Source organism: Canis lupus, chromosome 4 (assembly GCF_003254725.2).
Source record: "Canis lupus dingo isolate Sandy chromosome 4, ASM325472v2, whole genome shotgun sequence".
NCBI lineage: Eukaryota > Metazoa > Chordata > Mammalia > Carnivora > Canidae > Canis > Canis lupus.
Window position 1 is genome coordinate 71078395 of NC_064246.1, and position 19333 is coordinate 71097727.

The 19333-nt window shown below is 42.2% G+C and overlaps 1 long non-coding RNA gene across 1 annotated transcript in view; it reads right to left on the bottom strand.

Moving 5' to 3' along the window:
• LOC112652815 (uncharacterized) overlaps nt 1-19333 on the bottom strand; it is a 106775-nt gene that overhangs the window by 56360 nt on the left and 31082 nt on the right. The window contains exon 3 of the long non-coding RNA XR_003131741.3: nt 4082-4257. This is a non-coding gene — a long non-coding RNA (uncharacterized LOC112652815). The remainder of the gene's footprint in view (nt 1-4081; nt 4258-19333) is intronic.

Sequence of the window (19333 nt, forward strand, 5' to 3'; positions counted from 1 at the left end):
TGTGTGGGGACAGAGTGGGATAGAGCTTTGCTGAGTGAGCTGTGGCAGGAGGCCTAGAGCTATAAAAGAGAGAAAGATATCTAGAAGAAGAACACCAACCCATGAGCCTGGAAACGGAGACCCTATTTGGAGTCTTGGGCTGTGCTGGGCAGTGTGGGCCAGAGAGTCTCTCAAGGAAGATCCTAAGAAATCAACAAAATGGGGAGGGGGACAAATGGAGAGGGGCCCAAGGGGCACACAGGAGAATAGGGAGTGTATATTATGACAAGAGTACCAAGGAGGAAGACAGTGGGGTCTCTGGGGTTTTCAGAAAAGGCTCATTGGAGGAGGTGGTCCAGCTACTGACCTTGAAAGGAGGGTGGGTCCACAGCCTCAAGAGAGAAGGGGACAAGGAGGGCTGGCTCCCACCTGGGCCAGAAGAACTGGTGCTGCAGACACAGGGCCAGGGTGCTACAAACACCAAGTTCTGTGCTAGCAAATCTAAAAATACCTACCCTCTATTTTTTTCTTTCCCTCCTGGTCCCTTTTCTTCTTCCCACCCTCCTTTCTATTTTCTTCCTTCTCTGATTATCCTTTCTGGCAAGGCTTCAACTCATTTGCTCATCCCACCAGGGAATCTCTTACCCAAGGGGTAGGTCAAAATCTTGCTGGACTCCCTGCTGTTCAGGTACAGGTTGGCAGCAGCTCCAAAGGCTCCCCATCCCCCTCGACTCAGTTCTTTCAAATGCCAATTAACAGGTGTCAGCAATGCTGGCCTGGACTAAGAGACCCATGTCTGCATAACAACCCAACTATTTTGGCTCTCCAGCCTGCGAGCATAAATATGGTGGTGTTTGAGCCCTTGGGGCCTGTGGAGTTTACAAGTATGCTGTCAAGATCTCTTCACTGGGCTAGCGCTTGAAGTGCTGCCAAAAAGCCAGGGGACTCCTGTGCTTTTATGTGTTCCCAAGCGCAGGCCGCCCTGGCTCCAGGAGGAGCCCTCTGGGGACCGCGTGTCGGTGTGAATCTCAAACAGCAAGCTGACATTCCGGTTGGGAGTGTGACAGTGCATGCTTGGGTGATGATGCCAGGGCGGCAGGTGACACGGGTCCACTGCAGAGGGGGAGAGGAGCCGGAGTGGCTTCCAGTTACATGTCCTCAGAGCTCTGAAGGATGGCACCAGGGTCGGGGGAACAGTTACAAAACGAGGTTACAAAATCCGGATGTCCTGATCAAATTGAGACCACTGAGATGGGGGCATTGGGAGCACAGGCTACACTGGTGTTCCCCAAGAGCATCTGACTTGGGCTAATCTAGGATTAAAACATTGCCAGCCAGAGAAACAGACCACTGTCAACCAGTGAAAATGCATATGTACCATCTCTCAGAGAGACAAAGAGGAGGCATCCATATGATGTGCCCTAGATGCCTCCCTGAGGAATCCTCTTTCAGGACCATCTTCTCCACACACACACCCCACATACCCGCCCTCCACCAGGCCTCATGCCTGCCACTGAGGTTCTAACTCATGGTAAACATCTGAAAACAGAGTGGCTGCCAGGGAGGAGAAAAGAGAGGCGAGGGTGGAATGGGATGGGGTGGGGCATGGCGACAGGAAGAGCTCAAAAGATTCTCAGGTTGGGCGCCTACCAAGGTTGGCTTGTCCCCAGGGCAGTTTGGCCCTGGCCCTGCGGGCAGGAGGAAGCAGGTGTAAACACACTTCTGCCACTGGGGGCAGCACGCCCCCCTGCCTTTATCACCACACCTCAGGCTTTGCTCTGGGTTCAGATCTGAGTTTGTGGGACCTTTTATAAACTTGGTTCCCTCCAACAGAACTGTGTCACAGGGCTTGAACAAACCCTGCCATATCTGCTTTGTGGAGGGGAAAAGCTACAGAAAGAGGCCTGATGGGGGAGCTACTGAGATCTCCCCCTCAGGATCAGCCTGATTATGCTTTTGTGATCACTGTTCTAGAAACTCCAGGGAGGAAGGCTTTCTTGATTTCCCTGGCTCTTTCGCCACTCATCGCAGAAGCCTCATACATTATAGATTTTACATTCATGGGGACCAATGCCCAGAGAGAGAGGCAGATCAAGATCACCCAAGACCACCTACTTCCTCTTGGTGCCTAATTATCCTCCTGCTACAGGATTTTTTGTTTCACCTTGTACATATCCCGTTAACATATTGAGATGATAAAGCACAGTATGCATCCTTGGGAATATTTCCTCTTCCCCGAGGTAGACTATGAACTCTTTGTAAGTGGGGATGGCCTTTATTCCTTCACTCTCTGGTCCTAAATTAACTTACAGCTTCTGTGCAATGCTTACTCCAGGTGCTCCTGGCTCCTGACAGCTTGAGGAGAAAACAGAGTCTGCACAGCCTGAAAATGTGTGGATGAGCCTAACAAGAATCCTAAAGACTATGTAGAGTCCTGCCCCTCAACTGTTAGGATTTGGAGTAGTCATCTGCCTCTAAGCAAAAGCCAGATGCCCGCAGAGGTGAAAGAGGAAGCTTTCAAAAGGATGAGGTGAGTTCTCCTGAAAAGAAATCTTACTAGATGAAGACAGAAAACAAATAATTTCTCCCAACGTGAGAAAATTATTTATTTCTCTACTATATGGTGGCCAGAAGTCACTGAGCCATAAAATCTAAAGGCCATGTATGTTTGAGAAGGTTGTCAATGGGTTCATTTTTATTTTACAGTGAGTGTATGGCCCCAAGATGCCCAAAGAGGAGTGTCAGAGCCTCAAATCTTTGCCCTTTTTGGGGAAGGCCACTCTGGGCAGACATTTCGCTGATCATAATCACTTTTATATGTAACTGGACCTTAATTCATTTGGTAGTTTGAGCTACGGAAGGGCGGCACAGATTAGAGAGCTATGTCTGTAACTGACGAAATCTGCGCCTGGCATGCATTTGTGGGGAAATTAAAAATAAAATGAGGCTCATCTGAAAAATGCCTGGACTGGAATTAGCCGTCTCCTGACCGGTCACGCATGGAACTTGTCGGAGATGACCAGGACAGAAAAGTGAGACCAGGGCACAGATCGGGCCGTGCTGCCCGCCAGGCTCCTGGGAGCCTGTCATAATTTATAATGGATTATCTTAGGAAATAGATGAGGATGGCTTGTGTTCAGGAGCCAGGAAGGACTACTTTGGTTTAAAAGAAAAAAAAAAAGCGCGAAACATGTCTCAGAAATGCATGACCCATTGTTATTTATTCCACAAGATATTTGATGCCTTGACTTGGTTTGAATTAACTCATCAAATCCTGTGCTATGAACATGACATCTTTGAAGGGAGTTAATAGAGCCAGGCCAGGTAAATGGCACTTATTTCTAGCACTGGTGTTGGAGCTCCTGTTTGTACTCTTTGCCATAAGGTAGCTTTCCTAAATGCACTGGAGTTTCAGTTTATATTTTGAGTTTCAAAAACTGGGGCTTACACACACACACACACACAAGGTATATTCCCTCTGTGACTTCTCTTTCCCTCTGCAGGGCCCCTGAGGCCCATTTCATGTGATTTCATCAAATGTAATTCCTCTGGACCAACTACATTTGGTTGCATAGAGAAGAGAAGAGGCAGGAGCATTTGCTGACTTTTCTCTGGGCAATATGACAGGGAATTACATAAGTTCTGTTTACCCATCACAAAGACCCTCGAACGTATCAGTCTGCTGATTTTATTGATATGGCCACTGAGACATGGAGAGGTTACTAGATGGCCAAAGTCTACCACCCAGTAAGTGGCCCAGCTGAACTCTGAACCCAGAGCTCAGGGTACCAGCGTGGGTCTGTACACCCAGTCAAGGTGAGGTCAGAATCCTGCTGTAACTGGGCAGGATCTGCAACATCAGCAGAATTTCGATGGCAGCAGTCAGCTCCACCTCAATCCTTAGCTCACCTAACCTGGCCCTCAAATCCAGGCTTCTTTTTCTGGAACAATTATGAAAAAATGCACTTCAAACATGGAAAGGTAATAGCAATTAAACAACTCACTTTCCACTGTCAGCTCGGTTTCTCTGTCTCAGTAGAAAGCCTAATGGGATGTTTTATGAGGATGACAGAGACAGACACAGAAAGTGAGGCTTGCTCACCGGGGCTCCCTGGAAAGCTTGGGTCATTCGCGGCGGCTGGAATTGTTCTTCAATAACAGCCAGCTCTTCAGTGCACTGGAATAAAGCTGCAAACCCGGGAGCGCATCTGCATTTCAGCCACTCTATCTGGGAACATAGCAGCTAGTTTTCCATTCAGAGGAGTGGCATTTCAGCCTCTGTAGAAAGAAAGACCAAGAGATTGTTTTGTCCAATATGTATCCAAATGTGTAGTACCTCAGAGATGAGGTATGAATCTTTACACTTACATGTTGGGGGAGGCTTCAGGGTGGAAAGGCAGGATTGATAAGAAGCCAGGACACAGGGGCACCTGGGTGGCTCAGTGGTTGAACATCTACCTTTGCCTCGGGTCATGACCCCGGGGTCCTGGGACGGAGTCCCACATCGGGCTCCCTGCATGGAGCCTGCTTCTCCCTCTGCCTGTGTCTCTGTCTCTCTCTGTGCCTCTCAAGAATGAATAAATAAAATCTTAAAAAAAAAAAAAAAAAAAAAAAAGGAAGCCTGGATGTAAAGTATAGTCACAACTCTCCTTTGTGACCCAGTATGTCACACAGCAATGGAGGGGGGGAAGGGATGGATAAAGAGAGAGAGACAAAAAAGAGAGAGAGAGAGACAGAGAGCAAAAGAGAGAGAACTCACTGGGGATAAGTTTCAAGCATTCCTCCATGACACCTTGTGTTTTCTACGGAGTAAAGGTAACAGGAGGTCATTCGCTGCTGAGAGATTTCAGAAATGTGTCCCTGCCTAACTTTATTCCTATCTAACAGATGCATGAATTCTGCAACTGGGTGGAAGGAAAAAGGAATGACGCTGAACAGGCACCTACTCTGTGCCACACACTGTGCAAGTCTCATCCTCCAATCTTCTTAATCCTCAATGATGTCTCCTCTGAGATGTCAGTCTCTTTTTAGAGATGAAGAAATTGAAACTAAGACAGGTTAGGTTCCTTGCCAACCATTACATAACCAGTAAGCAGCCTAAGATTCAAGTCCATGTGTGTCGGGCTCCCAAATTGAAATTTGTCCCCTGTTAAAATGTGACTGTCTCTGGAAAAGGTGGCATGTGGGACGTTATCAGTCATTTACACCATAGACTAATGAACTGACTCTACCCTTGCTTGAGAAAAAGTTTTACTTAAAAAGCCTAAACGTCCTAGATTCCACAAAGGGAAAGAAAGTACAGAAGAGAGGATGGTGATGACAAAGACGTAGATCAGTCACTTCCCAATTGTGCCCAGCCCTAAATTCCCTGGCAGCTTAACAAGCAGGTGGAAGGCAGGAGGGAAGATGTGACACATAAGGTCTTTCTTAGACTCTCATTTCCAGAAAGACAGATAGTGCAGAATGGAAATGCTGCTAAGGTTCCAAGAGCAAGCAGTGATGTTGAGAAGGGAGAGAGGGACTTACTGGTAATTGTGTGTAGCACAAGTCAAGGCCCAAAGGCAGCTGGCCCTACCCAGGCCACAGCCTGGCATGGTCTGCAGGGCCTCCAGGCTGACTGGGTCTGGGAATGATACCTCCTGGTCCCCTTAGAAACAGGGGACCAGCCTGCTCAGCACCACACTCGTGGCCCTGGGAGGTGGCACCATGGCTTAGAGTGGAGCATTGGAACTGGCTTTTTTACCTTCAACCTGTGTGGCCTCTAGCATGTTACCTGCCCTCCTGTCTCCTCATTTGTAAAATGAGAATCATAAGGCCTACCTCACGGGGTCATTGTGAGAATGATGGGCAGGTGGCACTTAGTAAATGGCAACTAATGCTACACATAATCTGCAGTCAGGTTACATGGGGGAATTGTGATCCAAAGGCTGTGGGGCCAAGTTGACTTAACCATCGATGTCACTTCAAGTCACCACCCAGTGTGAACCGAAGCGCAATGGGAAGAGCTGTCAGCTTCAAACACCAAACTACCTTCTTTATCTAAAGCCACAATGTCTGAAACTCCACATTCAGGATATATTCCTTTGGCACCTGCCCCAAACATCCTTTGACTGTTCCTTTGATGGGCAACACATTAAGTCTACCGATTAATTAGAGCGTCCAATGGCAGCTACCCACTGGAATTGTCTGGGTATAAAATAAGTGCTCATGCCAGGCCTCCCTCTCTGACCCCCTCCCCCCACCACCCAATTACACCTCTGGGAGTGGCCCAGGCATTTAAAAAAAGAATACTTGTCAAGTGTTTCTAAGTTGCCAAATGTGTAGCCAAGGTTGAGGACCCCTGCTTTAAACTATTTCACTATGAAGAATATAAGCTCTAGCAGTCCAAGGAATACAGCAGTGTCCTCAGAGCTTACCACTGCACTTGGCACAAAAACAGTTAGCCTACAAGGTCATTGCTGTTGTTATTGAATGAAAATAAAGATGTTGATAGCTCTAAATGGACTGCAATGAGAGCCAGAGGCAAGGCAAGGGACAAAGCGCTGAAAGGCACACAAAGAAGAAATAGTCTCTGGGTTATTATAGAAGAGCAAGTCACACTTCTAAGGGAATTGTTCTGCTTGTTACTTGTAGCAGCAAAAGACAGACATCCTATAAGGAGGGGAAGATACTTACAGTAGGACTGGGAGAAAAAAAGAAATGCTTCTCCAAGTTTCTAAAGTAACATAATGCAAAAAGATATATTTTTCAATTAAGTATTTCTACAAGTCCTGTTGGCAGTTGGAAATTATAGAAAACCACATGTTCTGGAATCAGAGGGCTCTGGCTTCAAATCTCATGCCTCCCACTTATTAACTGCATGACCTCCTAGATGGAGGTCGGGGGTTTTTTTCCTGTATTTTTTAAAAGCCTCTCTGATCCTCAGTTTCTAGATCTATAAAAGCATGAGTAATATTATAGCTCTCCCAGGGAGGATAAAGGATGCTGGGTGAACCGTGCTGGCACGCAGTAGGTGACTGATCCATGTAAATTCCCTCTCTCTGCTCTCTCCTTTCCTCCATTCCATCCTAGCAAACCAGGTGATGTATGACTCTGGAGAGAACACCTTTTCAAAAGGAGAAATCAGATTAATGCTTGCTACTTTCTTCTTTTTTTTTTTAAGTAGGCTCCATGCCCAATGTGGGGCTTGAACTCACAACCCCAAGATCAAGAGGCTCCAAGACATGGCTCTAGGGTATAAGTCTATCTGGAGGACACAAGGAAGTCTACACCTCCCAGCAAATGAGGAGTGAATGTACAAATGAATTATTTATATATATGTGTTTTGCCTCCAAGGTTTGAAGCTCTTTAAAAGTAAGGTTTGTGCTTTCTTCTATTTTTTGTATTGCCCCATCATACTTAGCATAAGCCTAGCACACAGTAAGTTTTTGATAACTATTTCTTGATGCCAGCCCACTTAACTTTTTTCTATTTTTCATATTTATTTCCATCTTCCAATTCAACATCACCATGACTCTCAGAGACAAAACAATCCTGTCTTTCAGTTGCAAACTTCAGAAAGAAAATGCTTGAGATGGTGGCCAGGGTGGATTCTAAGATCAAACACTAAAATCTGAATACTGACATTTGTAAACCCGTTGTGGCAGGCTGAATAATGGTCCCCTCAAAGACATTCACATCCTAATTCCTAGAATCTGTGAATAAATACATCACCGTACATTTGCAGATGTAATTCAGTTAAGGATGTTGAGATGGGGAGATTATTAGATTTTGGGGGGTAGATCCAATGTAATCATAAAGGTCCCTTAATTATGGAAGAGGGAGAGAGAATAGCTAGTGTCAGAGTGATGTGGTGTGAGAGTAACTCAACCAGTCATTGCTGACTTTAAAGATGGAAGGAGCCATGAACCAAGAAATACAGACATCCTCTAGAAGCTAGGAAAGGCAAAGAAAAAGATTCTTCCCTGGCATCTCTAGAAGGAATACAGCCTGCTAACGTCCTTATTTAAACCCACTGAAACCCATTTCAGACTTCTGACCTCCAGAAACATAAGGTAATCAATTTGTGTTGTTTTAAACCACTTAAGTTTTTGGTAACCTGTTACAGAAGCAATAGGAAACCATTATACCAACCGTATGTTAATTTTCTTTCTGGAAACTTTTCTGATTGTACTGAACTATCAAGTCCAGTTGAGAAGAATGTTTAATAAGCCAAGGATCTTTTGAACACACCACTTACTTTTCTGAACCACATTAATTTCCTCTTTGTCTATGTATTAATACCTAATGATCTATAGATAAAAAATCACCAGTAGGTGACATATCTAACACAGAGTATACCAACATAAAAGTGTTCAAGTTAGAAGTTGCAACTTATTTTTTTCTATTAGTTTTATTCTTTAAATTTGCAATTCAGTGTTTTGTGCAATGCGATAGTCAAACAATTAACTCATTGTACAATATGGGTCACTACCAATAACAGAATGGATGCTGGCCAGTATTCTCTACCAGGGCACACCAGATAAAAGTCAGCCCTGATATTGAATGGCCTAAAAATTACAGATATCTCCTTTTGCATATGTATATGGATAAGGTCTAAAGAATTCATTTTGCTATTTTATAACACCTCCCACTTCCCAATCCTCAATTAGAATCCATCATATATAGCATGGTCGTGCATAAATCCTGGTGACAACTTCTACTCATAGTTAAAATAGCTGGGGGAAGTGAATTCCAGAACTCTGGACCTGCCACCAAGAACCTTTGAAGTACAAAATAAAGATCTAAGTATTTTTGGCAGAATTGCACACGTAATCTGGATAAGATAATTTAACCCAAAGGAATAAGGTAAGACTTTTCCGAAGACTCATTAGTGAGAAGCAAAGATAAACAGGTTCATCCATCAATCATAGCTTAATAGTCCCATATCTTCACTTATAAACCACCCTCACAAAAGTCTCATCACACTCCTCGAACACCTCTCTCCCCATTGTAGTGGCAAGAGAAGCTGAATACCTGAAACAGGCATTGCTGGTTTCTTGGCCTCTTGGCCACCATCCCTCCTTTCCTTCCCTCTTTTTTTTTTTTTAATTTTATTTATTTATTCATGAGAGACAAAGAGAGAGAGAGGCAGAGACACAGGCAGAGGGAGAAGCAGGCTCCACGCAGGGAGCCCGAAGCGGGACTCCATCTCAGGACTCCAGGATCATACCCTGGGCTGAAGGCAGACACCCAACTGCCAAGCCACTCAGGCATCTCCCTTCCTTTCTTTTAGTTCAGGTCTTCCCCCTTTCCTTGACTCAGAGAGCAAATCTTGATTAATCTTAACTAATTACAGTAATTTCATCTCCTTTGCCAGTGATTGGTTTAGAAAGAAGCATGGATCCAATCTTGACCAATGTTACATAAGAACTTGCTTAGAGGATTCTGAGATTTCCTTTCAGATAAAAACAAATAACATGGGAAAGGCAGCCTATCTTCTGCTGATGTCCTATAGATGTCGTATAGAACTTATAAAAGTCTAGATTATTTATTCTGTAGATGTTGACTACTGTAAAGTTGTCAATCTCATAAATTTAGGCTTTACTGATTTCTTATTTTCAATAAGACAATGACTTAATTGAATTTTACCTTTGCTTTAAAAGAATCTTACAAAACCGGCAGCCTGGGTGGCTCAGCAGTTTAGTGCCGCCTTCAGCCCAGGGCATGATCCTGGAGACCCAGGATCGAGTCCCACATCAGGCTCCCTGCATGGAGCCTGCTTCTCCCTCTGCCTGTGTCTCTGCCTCTCTCATGAATAAATAAATAAAATTTTTTTTAAAAAAAGAATCTTACAAAACCAATTCGCAGTGTAAATAACATTTTAGAAAGCATAAAGAGGTCCTAAATAAAATGATGAGTAAATGGATGGATCTATGACATTATAATTTGTTCATTCATTTATCTAATCAAGAATTAATAAGGACCCTTCAGCAGTGATTATAAAACCCCATCTTTGAGGAATAAGAGATTCAATAAGACCAAGTTGTATCAAAATAATCTTTTTTTTAAACAAAATATACTTTCTCCTACAATGGTAGATGATGACACTAATAATAGCACATACTAATTTTACCAAAGCATTAAAAAAATCTTCTAGGTGACACTTCTTTAAATATAAATTTTTGTACAAAATATTCTAGAATTCAGTCATTAATTAAAAGTAATGACTATTAAGGCTGACATCTTAATAAGTCAAAATTCGTGAGATACAAACTTACTTTCCAATGACTACACAACGTCCTATTCTGTGTGACAAACTTTGAAAGTTCCTCTTTTAAGTATACAGTGCTATTGATTATTCCTTGCTTTGAAATAATTGGACAATGGAACACTGAGTGATTCATATTTCTTAAGGGATTAGAAGGGGACAAAGGAGATAAACATTCAGCTGATCAGTTTCAGACAAATCATTAGATTTGCCCATATGTCACAGTGGTTCCCCTTCTTTTCCCAGAAATGCTCATGGTATTAATTTTGAATAGCTGAACTTTGGGAAGCCTGTACATCATAAGTGTAAGTGGATGCACAATAGAGTAATCATCACATGAGGACAGCCTATTACAGATTGGCACTCCTTCTAAAAAAATCAAACAGAAGGAAAGAGAGTCATGGTGGTGGATTCATCTCTTGGAAATCCTTTCCGATTGGCAACTAGTTGGTGTTAAAAGTCTGGGCTCCACCAACTGTCACTGGTTGGTCAGCAGCAATTTCTCTCACTGCTTTTCCCATGACGCAAGCAAACAGACACTACTTTTGTTCTAGTTCACCCCCACGCCTGAAAGGCACAAATGCCTTCTTGATGGATTGGCTCCTGGAATTGTGCAGCCCCCACAGCTGATTTCCTTTCTGGCAAGCTGCCTCCTGGTAAACATCGATGGGATGAGCAAGAGGATGTGTGGGTACAGAGCAGTGATACAGGGCTTTGACTATGATTATGCTTTTGGTCATCATCATTTCCAAATTGCATATTATGAACATAGATTGTATTGGGGATGTTGAGGATGGAGGGAAAGGCTTGTGCATTTCTATTCAGGGAATAGTTATCAGAGTTTACCATCTCCAAACTTCTATTGCTTTAGACTTGGAGGAAGAAAGGATGCACAGCAGAGTCTTCCTATGCTAGAAAATAGTAAGAGATTCACTTCTGGTTCAGCTTCATCATTACCCTCTCCCGCTTGGCTATCTTTTACAGACCTTATACCCACATTGGAAGATAGGCATGTTTCTTTATTTTAGGGTGATTCTCCCAGACGCAGATTCTGAAGATTTGTTTTATAAGGGGGTAGAGGAGTTGGATGGTGGACAGGGTGAGGGAAAAGCCAAGTACCACAGTGATTTTAGGGAAAGTTTCACAAAGGGTATTTTGAGTCTGATCTTCCAGGAGAACTCTGGAGTGTGGATTAAACCCCCAAGACTCCCCAGTTGAGGCCATAGGTCTGGACTTTCACTCTCTTCTGCCAGTCAGTCATTGGCTAAGGGTCCCACAGGGAGATATAATCCCTCAGGTGCTCTGGCTTCCAGGATGCAGACAAATGAAGGGGCAGTCTTCTGAGAGAGTCACAAGTGTGAACCTATACACAAAACACTCAGAAGCCTGAGAAGAGAACACCAAAATGGTAAAATGGATCAGAGGGATCTGAGTAGAGCAGTGCAGGTCCCCTACTCTCCTGGTCAGAGATGCTATATTCTTTAGCTAAAGTTTGTTCCAAAGATGTCAATGCCTGTCTCAGGAAACTATCAGAATCTGGTTTTTGTGACAGTCATAACAGAACCCAAATTCAATATAATCAGTACACATACAAATCATAAGTTACAGTCTGTACTTTAAACTGATCTGGTCAAAGGAATCCTGAAAAACCATTAGACTTACTGGTATTTGGTTTTGCTCCTTTCTCTGCGGCCCTGGTCCACCAACACCAATTCCCTCCATTTGCTTTAGCTTCACTAATCTTTTACATTCATAAACACACTCTCCTTCAAAAAGGCTTCCCTGGTAGCACCACTGCTTGAACTCCTACCATTTAATGAACATTCAGAATCTGCCCCAGGTTATTAATTTTGTATATGCACCCACCCACCCCACCCCCACATATATACACACACACAAAAAAAAATTTATTAATTTCACAAACAAACTGCAAGATCCCTGGCAAAGCTCAGTAACCACTTCTGCTCAAGGAGAGCCTTAACCTTTGTCCCACTTGCCTCAGGCAATTTTTATGAAGACAAAGATACTTGGGGTAAATAAAAAAAAAAGTGTAAAAGAACTAAATAGTATAAGGTGACATGTTTATCAACTAGTCCATAGAAATATCATTCACCCATTTGAACTTGCTTCTTCTCTCTCCAAAGGAAAAATATGGATTGGTGAACATTTTTGGAATTTGTTTTATAATTTGTTTTTTTTTTTTTCCCAATACAAAGATTTGTTTATATGCATTTTGGGAAAAAAAAATCCAGTTGTTCATTAAACTGCTGTACAGTTTTATATATTTTCTCATTCCTTCGTTCCAACTCAAAATATGGAAATGTATTTCTGTGGAACGAGGAGGGGCATGTGCTCAGTTTATTTAATAAGGAGTGGTGAAAATTTATGCCAAATATTTCCCTTCTAGGTCAAAAAAGTATGTTCTCTTGTAAATAACTGAATGTAAAAGATCCATCAGATGGCCAGCAAGTAGCTGAAAGTGCTTCCTAAGTCAGCCCTTACTCTGGGAATCAGAAAAAGGAAGAAGACTTGAAGCTCAGATAGATCTGAGAGCTCTGACAACTTGGAAAATCACAAGTAAAGCTGCTGTCGAAGAAGGTAAACAAGGTCCTTTGCAATTTATTCACACCTAATTCTTCAGCTCTTCATTCACTCACTCTCTCAACATCCATCAGGCAACTAGTGTATGCAAAATTTGGGGCTGGGTGCTGAGCAGAACATTATTAGGCTTTTTACTGAAAGTCTGAATCATTTGTGGACCTGGGCTATTACTGAAATCACAGAGCAGTAAAGCGCATTATATCAAGAGAACACAAAACTGAACAAAGCCACCTTTTAAAGTCCCCCTTTTAATATCAGGTTGACCCGCTCTTCCTATTTTGCCCATCTGCTAACCTTTAGAAATATTTTTCTTATTGCTGATAAGGCCAGCTGGTGATCACCCTGTCTCCCCTCTGTAGTACATAAAGAGTATCTTTGTTTTCCTCAGCATGAACTGAGAGGCAAGTCCAGGGAACAGTGAAACACCCAGGATGGAAATGAGGTGTCTTTGTGACAGTAAACTCTTTCTTTGGCCCCCATTATTGAGATCAACATGACTTAGTCACCGGTGGATGAAACCAATGATTGTTTTACTCTGCCTACCCAGAGTCACTCACTGAGTCAGTGGGTAAACTGGGATCAGAACCCAGCCTTGTCTTACCGAGGCTGAGCGGTTCTACTATATTTATCTAGGGTCTCATGATTCTTAGTGCTTTTGCGCTGCCCTCTAATTTGCACTGTGCCTGCTATAATATCTAAACGGGAAGTTGCCAGCTAAAATGGTCATTATCCGAGAAATCTATTTAAACATGTTTATAAGGTCAAATGAAGTGGGTGGTGGATAAGCTAGACAGAAAACAACACAAGCTTTGGCTCAGCATAGCCCGTGAAGCTAAAGCAAAAAGAGAGTAATGTTTAATGTCAAGCCAGCACATGGTAGGAAAAGGCAATCTAAGCAAAATTATATCTAAATGTAGGAATGAGCAATCAAAATATTCCACCAACCAACTGATTTCTATTTAAGAAGCAGAACAATGGTTTGACTTATCTTTATTTAATGGATCAAGACCTTGAGGCAGCATGTCAATAGGGTCTCAAATCTAAACTTTGGAAAGGATCTTTATAGATATAGTGCATTCCAACAAGAGTGAAGAGTTGAGATAATTAAGAAAAATGTCCAGAATCAACCAAAATTAATCTTTGATGGACTTAACAATAGGTACTAGTGAGTACTATAGGACCACAGCGAAATTAGGAAATTGGGGGAAAATCTAATCTCTCTGGGAGCCCAACCTAGACTTCCTACACATTCAAGACTTTGAAAAACACCTTTCAGTTCCAAAAAACCTACATGTCAGTTTAGAGCCAACCACCACATTACATGAGCCTCCAGGCTCTGCTTAACTGTCTTTGAACATCAAAGAGAAAGAAGGAAAAGGGTATGTCCTCTCCCTGTTTTCTAAGAAATAGGGATACGAGTTGGAAGGCTTTGAGTAGCAAAAGAGAAAGGTAGCATCTAAAATGTTCCCTACATGTTCTGCATGAACGTGAATGCTAGTCAGAGACTCAGCAATTAAATAGATTCTATGCAACTGAAAGATCCCATATGGTTGCTACTGGAAAACGTGACAAGACATGGGCATCAAGTAATTAGGTCATAGAGGAGAGTTAATATTTCTTTTTCACTATGAATGAAATTAATTTAATAAACTCCTATCCATACAAAATTCACTTATAAATATTATTTCTTCCTGGAGTTTGATGTGGCATGGTTTGGGCTAGAACTGCATAACATTTGTTCTAGATTCCTTCTACTCTATCATAAAATTTAAGCTCTTTTTTGTCCCTTTCTTTCTGGTCCTAACTCTCTTCTCATTTCTAATGATTCTAGAAATGACTTAATCAGGTCATTGCTATAAGAAAGAAAAGGAGAGAGAGAGAAAGGTAGGGGAATATTGGAAAAGAAGCTGGGGAAAGGAGGGTCAAGCAGAAAGAAAGGAGAGATTGGAGAATGATCAGGGAGTGGGACATGGGCAGATGAAAGTAGCTTTGATATAGTGAAGCAATGGATCTCCTTAGAAGCAGCTGATCAATTTTGCAGCCATTAGCATGTGTTGCTACTGAGCACCTGAAATGCACCTGGTCTGAATTCCAATGTGCTGTAAGTACAAAACACACACCAGATTTTGAAGAATTTTGTACAAAGAAAAAAGAAAGATTGCAAAGTATTAATATTTTCATATTGATTGCCTTTTAAAATTATAATATTTCAGATGTACTGTTGACCCTTCAACAACACAGATTTGAAATATAATGCACATTTGTTTTGGTAAATACAGTATACGAATGTAAACATATTTTCCCTTCCTCGTGATCTTTTTTCTCTTCCTTATGATATTCTTTTTTTTTTCCTTATGGTATTTTTTTTTAATTTTTATTTATTTATGATAGTCACACAGAGAGAGAGAGAGAGGCAGAGGTGCACACAGGCAGAGGGAGAAGCAGGCTCCATGCACCGGGAGCCCGACGTGGGATTCGATCCCGGGTCTCCAGGATCGCGCCCTGGGCCAAAGGCAGGCGCCAAACTGCTGCGCCACCCAGGGATCCCGCCTTATGATATTCTTAATACCATTTTATTTTCTCCAGCTTCCCTAATTGTAAGAACACAGTATATAATACATAGAACATACAAAACGTGTGTGAATCAACTGTTTATGTTACTGGTAAGGCTTCCAGTCTGAAGTAGGCTATTAGCAGTTAAGTTTTGTGGGAAGTCAAAATTATTTATTTACTTATGTATTTATTTATGTATTTATTTATGTATTTATTTATTTATTTATTTATTTTTTGGAAGTCAAAATTTATATGTGGATTTCTGACTGTATGGGGGAGTAGGTAAGTGCTCCTAACACCCATGTTGTTCAAAGGTTAACTGTATAGCATTAAATATGTTATTAAAATTAATTTCATCTGTCTTTTAATTTTTTAATGTGACCACTAGAAAAAGTAAAATTACATATGTGGCTCAAGTTATGTTTCTTCTTATTTTTTTAAAGATTTTATTTATTAATTCATGAGAGGCAGAGACATAGAGGGAGAAGCAAGCTCCCTCCCTGCAAGGAGCCTGATGTGGGACTCAATCCTGTGACTCCAGGATCACACCCTGAGCTGAAAGGCAGACGCTCAACTGCTGAGCCACCCAAGCGGCCAACAAGTTATGTTTCTATTACACTTCAGGAGAAGTGGTTGAATGGCTTCTATTCCCTCCACCATCTCTACCACAACAATCCCCAAACTCTCAGTCTGAAATTCAAGTCCTGACACAATTATAAACCCTTTAACAGCAATGTCAATGCCTGGAGTTTCTTTGGGGAGGCAGGTGATGTATCTGTCTAGCAGCTTCTCGTCCTTGGGAGGCAGGTCCATGGCCAACACACAGGAGCCATCAGATAGGGCTGTCCTCAGACCTGCCCTGTGCAATTGCTGAGTGCAGCTCCAGGCTCTCAGGGGCCTGTGGGACTCCAGACTCCCCACTTCAGCCCCAGGGGCCCCTGGCTTTGTCTTCCTCACAGTCTCCTTGTCACAGTATTTTCTCCCCCAGCCACCTTTCCAAGGATTTATCATTTTCTCAAACATAGGTACTTTCAGCATAATTTTGGGTAAACCAAAAAAAGGATAAAAATCTTTTATGACTCATAGACCACAATACATCAAAGGACTAGAGCATGTTTAGGGTGCTACAGAAACTTTTTTGGCGATTTGGGAGCAAAGATTAGAATGACAAAAGGCTCCAGGTGGAAAGAAAAAGGAGAGTGCAAGGGGAAGGAAGTAGAACTGGAAGAAGGCAGGCAATTGTCAATGGCTTAGATTCATCTGGTGTGTCTTTGTAAAGTCACTACAGGCCACAGACAGTGGGGGACTGTCTATGGTGGAGCTTCTAGCACACATGCACAGTCTACCTATTTTCAGGATTGCTTGGAGCTATAGCAGAGCCCAGGTCCATTTCAAATGTGAATATGAATACAAATGCTGGAGTGGAAACTCTATACCACTACAGGAGATGTGGCACAAATCAGATGCTCCACACAGGATGGGCCAGTGGCACCATGTTGTTCTGGATGAACTATTCATCAGCCAGGAAGCTTATCCTTTGCACGGAGCACTTTCCACTCATGGCACTTCCCGTACTGAAGCAGTAGAGGCTTTATGTGAAAAAAAAACCCACGTCCTTGTCCCAAAGCACGGCCAACTCAACCAAGAGCTCAAAGGATCCAACAGTTTATGCTGTAGCTTAATATAAGCATTTACACGGCATAACAAGTAATTCTGTATCTGATCTACCCCTCGGCAAATCTGATGGGGAAAAAAAAATCACATGTTTTCATGGTCATCCCTGAAAGTTTGGGGGATTAATAGTAATCTCCTTTCTTCTGTCTTTTCTTTTGTCACCCTTTACGTATCAGTTGGGATTGGGTTAAATCTGGTGATTGCCAGGCAGACATTAGCATAGAGGCCAGAGAGATCTCTGAGCGAGCTTTTCACTACTCACCCCAATTTGGAAGGTTCCTGTGACTTTAGATTAATAGATGCCTGCTGGGTTGTCAGCAAGCCTTGTTTAGGCCAGGGACCTGAGAACTCATCCTTTTTGGAAGTTCCCAAAGGACAGCATTAGGTTTCCTTCCTTCCTTAAAATTTGGGTCCTGATGTACAGAAACAATTCAGGATTTTGGTGTAGTGTGGCCGAGACTGTCCACCTATTATCCCTTCCTATCTTACCAAACTAACCCTAATTTTATTTCAGGAAACAATGTGACCAGCTGAAAGACTATTTCTCAGCCTCCCTTGTAATTAGGAGTGGCCTCTGAGACATAAGGGCATTTGTCAGGTGAGACTTAAAGGGAAACTCCTTAAAAGAGTAGTAGACGGCTGGTATATGCCCTTTTGTCCCCTGCTCCCATCTCCCTTTTTCTTTCTTCTTGTCTAAACCCTAGAAGTGGTGGCTGGAGCCTTAGCAGCCATCTGAGACGATGAAGTGACCCCAAGGATGGAAGGTAAGATCTAAGGATGATTAAAAAGAAGAATAAAAGGAACCTGGAACACTGATGGTCTTATAAGCATTCATAACAGTCTGCATTACAGACCTACTTCTTTTATAAAAAAAGAAAAATAAATCTGTTTCTTAAGCCACTGTCACTTGTGTTTTCTGTTGTAAGCTATCCAACTTGATTCTAACTGATACATGTAGAAAGAATTCTAGGTCAATTATCCAGAAATTAATTTCTGTAAAAGCCATTCATTAATTAATTTGCTAAATTATGTTTGCTTAAAACTTGTTTCTAATAATTACTTAAGAGATGTATGCCAATTTGTATTTTTATGAAGCCTTTTAAAGTTCACTGAATGGGGGGGTAATTTCTCCTTGTTTCTGCTAACTTTGAACATATAATGAATTTCAAGGATTTTATAAAAAATAAAGGTCTTTTCCCAAAAATTGTTCAATTTTATATCTACAATCTTTCACAGAGAAGTAATAGTTTAGAAGTAAAAGTTAACCAGTTGTGTGGGAATTGGGAAATTGTGACTAGGAATACCTTTACATATGTGTCCTCCATGCACAAATACCCAGCAGCCCTGTGTGCACTCATACACACATAGGCACCCGGGCCCACATGCAAACTTCACGTTCACATTCATACAGACTTGGTTTGTCCCTCCGACAAAAGAAAGTTTCCACTTCATCTATGAGAATCAAATTACATTTAAGGGAACGTCATCCCATTCATATATGAAATATTCAGCTTTGGAGAAGTCCTCAGAATTATCTGAAATATGAAATACTCATGAAATTGACATTCAGTAGAATGCACTGACAAATGCGTACATGAATGAGAAAAGACAGTGAGCTGTGTTCAAAGGATGACTTCATCAGATTTGGTATGCCATTTATGTTTACTCATAATAAGCATTTGGACATTTTCTTTTTGCTAATTTGATGGTTCAACCTTATGATCTGGTTTCTTTCTGAAAATGGCTAAGTCAATTGTTCTGTCATCTTTTCTTTTCAGATTTGTAGAATGGGAGTGCTAACAATTTCACAGAACTGTAGCAAGGATGAAGTGAGATAATGCACACATGTGTCCCTGGTATACTACAGACAGATGCTCAACAACTACTGGCCTTAATGAATGGCCATAAGAATGACTGGGTATTGGGTGAATGCATGCTCCTGAGCTCATCCATCTTCTGATTCTGTTCCCTATGTCCTCTAGAAGCCCTGAGCAACCCATCTCTGTTCTGGAACGCTCTCTGATGCTCCATGTATGTCCTTATCTAGGCAAACAACTTCCTTTATCAACTTCCAGCCTCAACTCTGCCCATGGCCCCACCCCAGCTTCCTCTCACACCCCTTCCTCTGGCTTTGCAAGAGCTTCCAGCACATGGGCCACTCCCTCGCACCACATATGTCACACAATTTCTGTAATTGCCTATTAACTTGTCTGTCTCTCCCATTTATTCATATTTATATCTGCAGTGTCTACTGTAACCATCTCCTGTCAGTCTTGA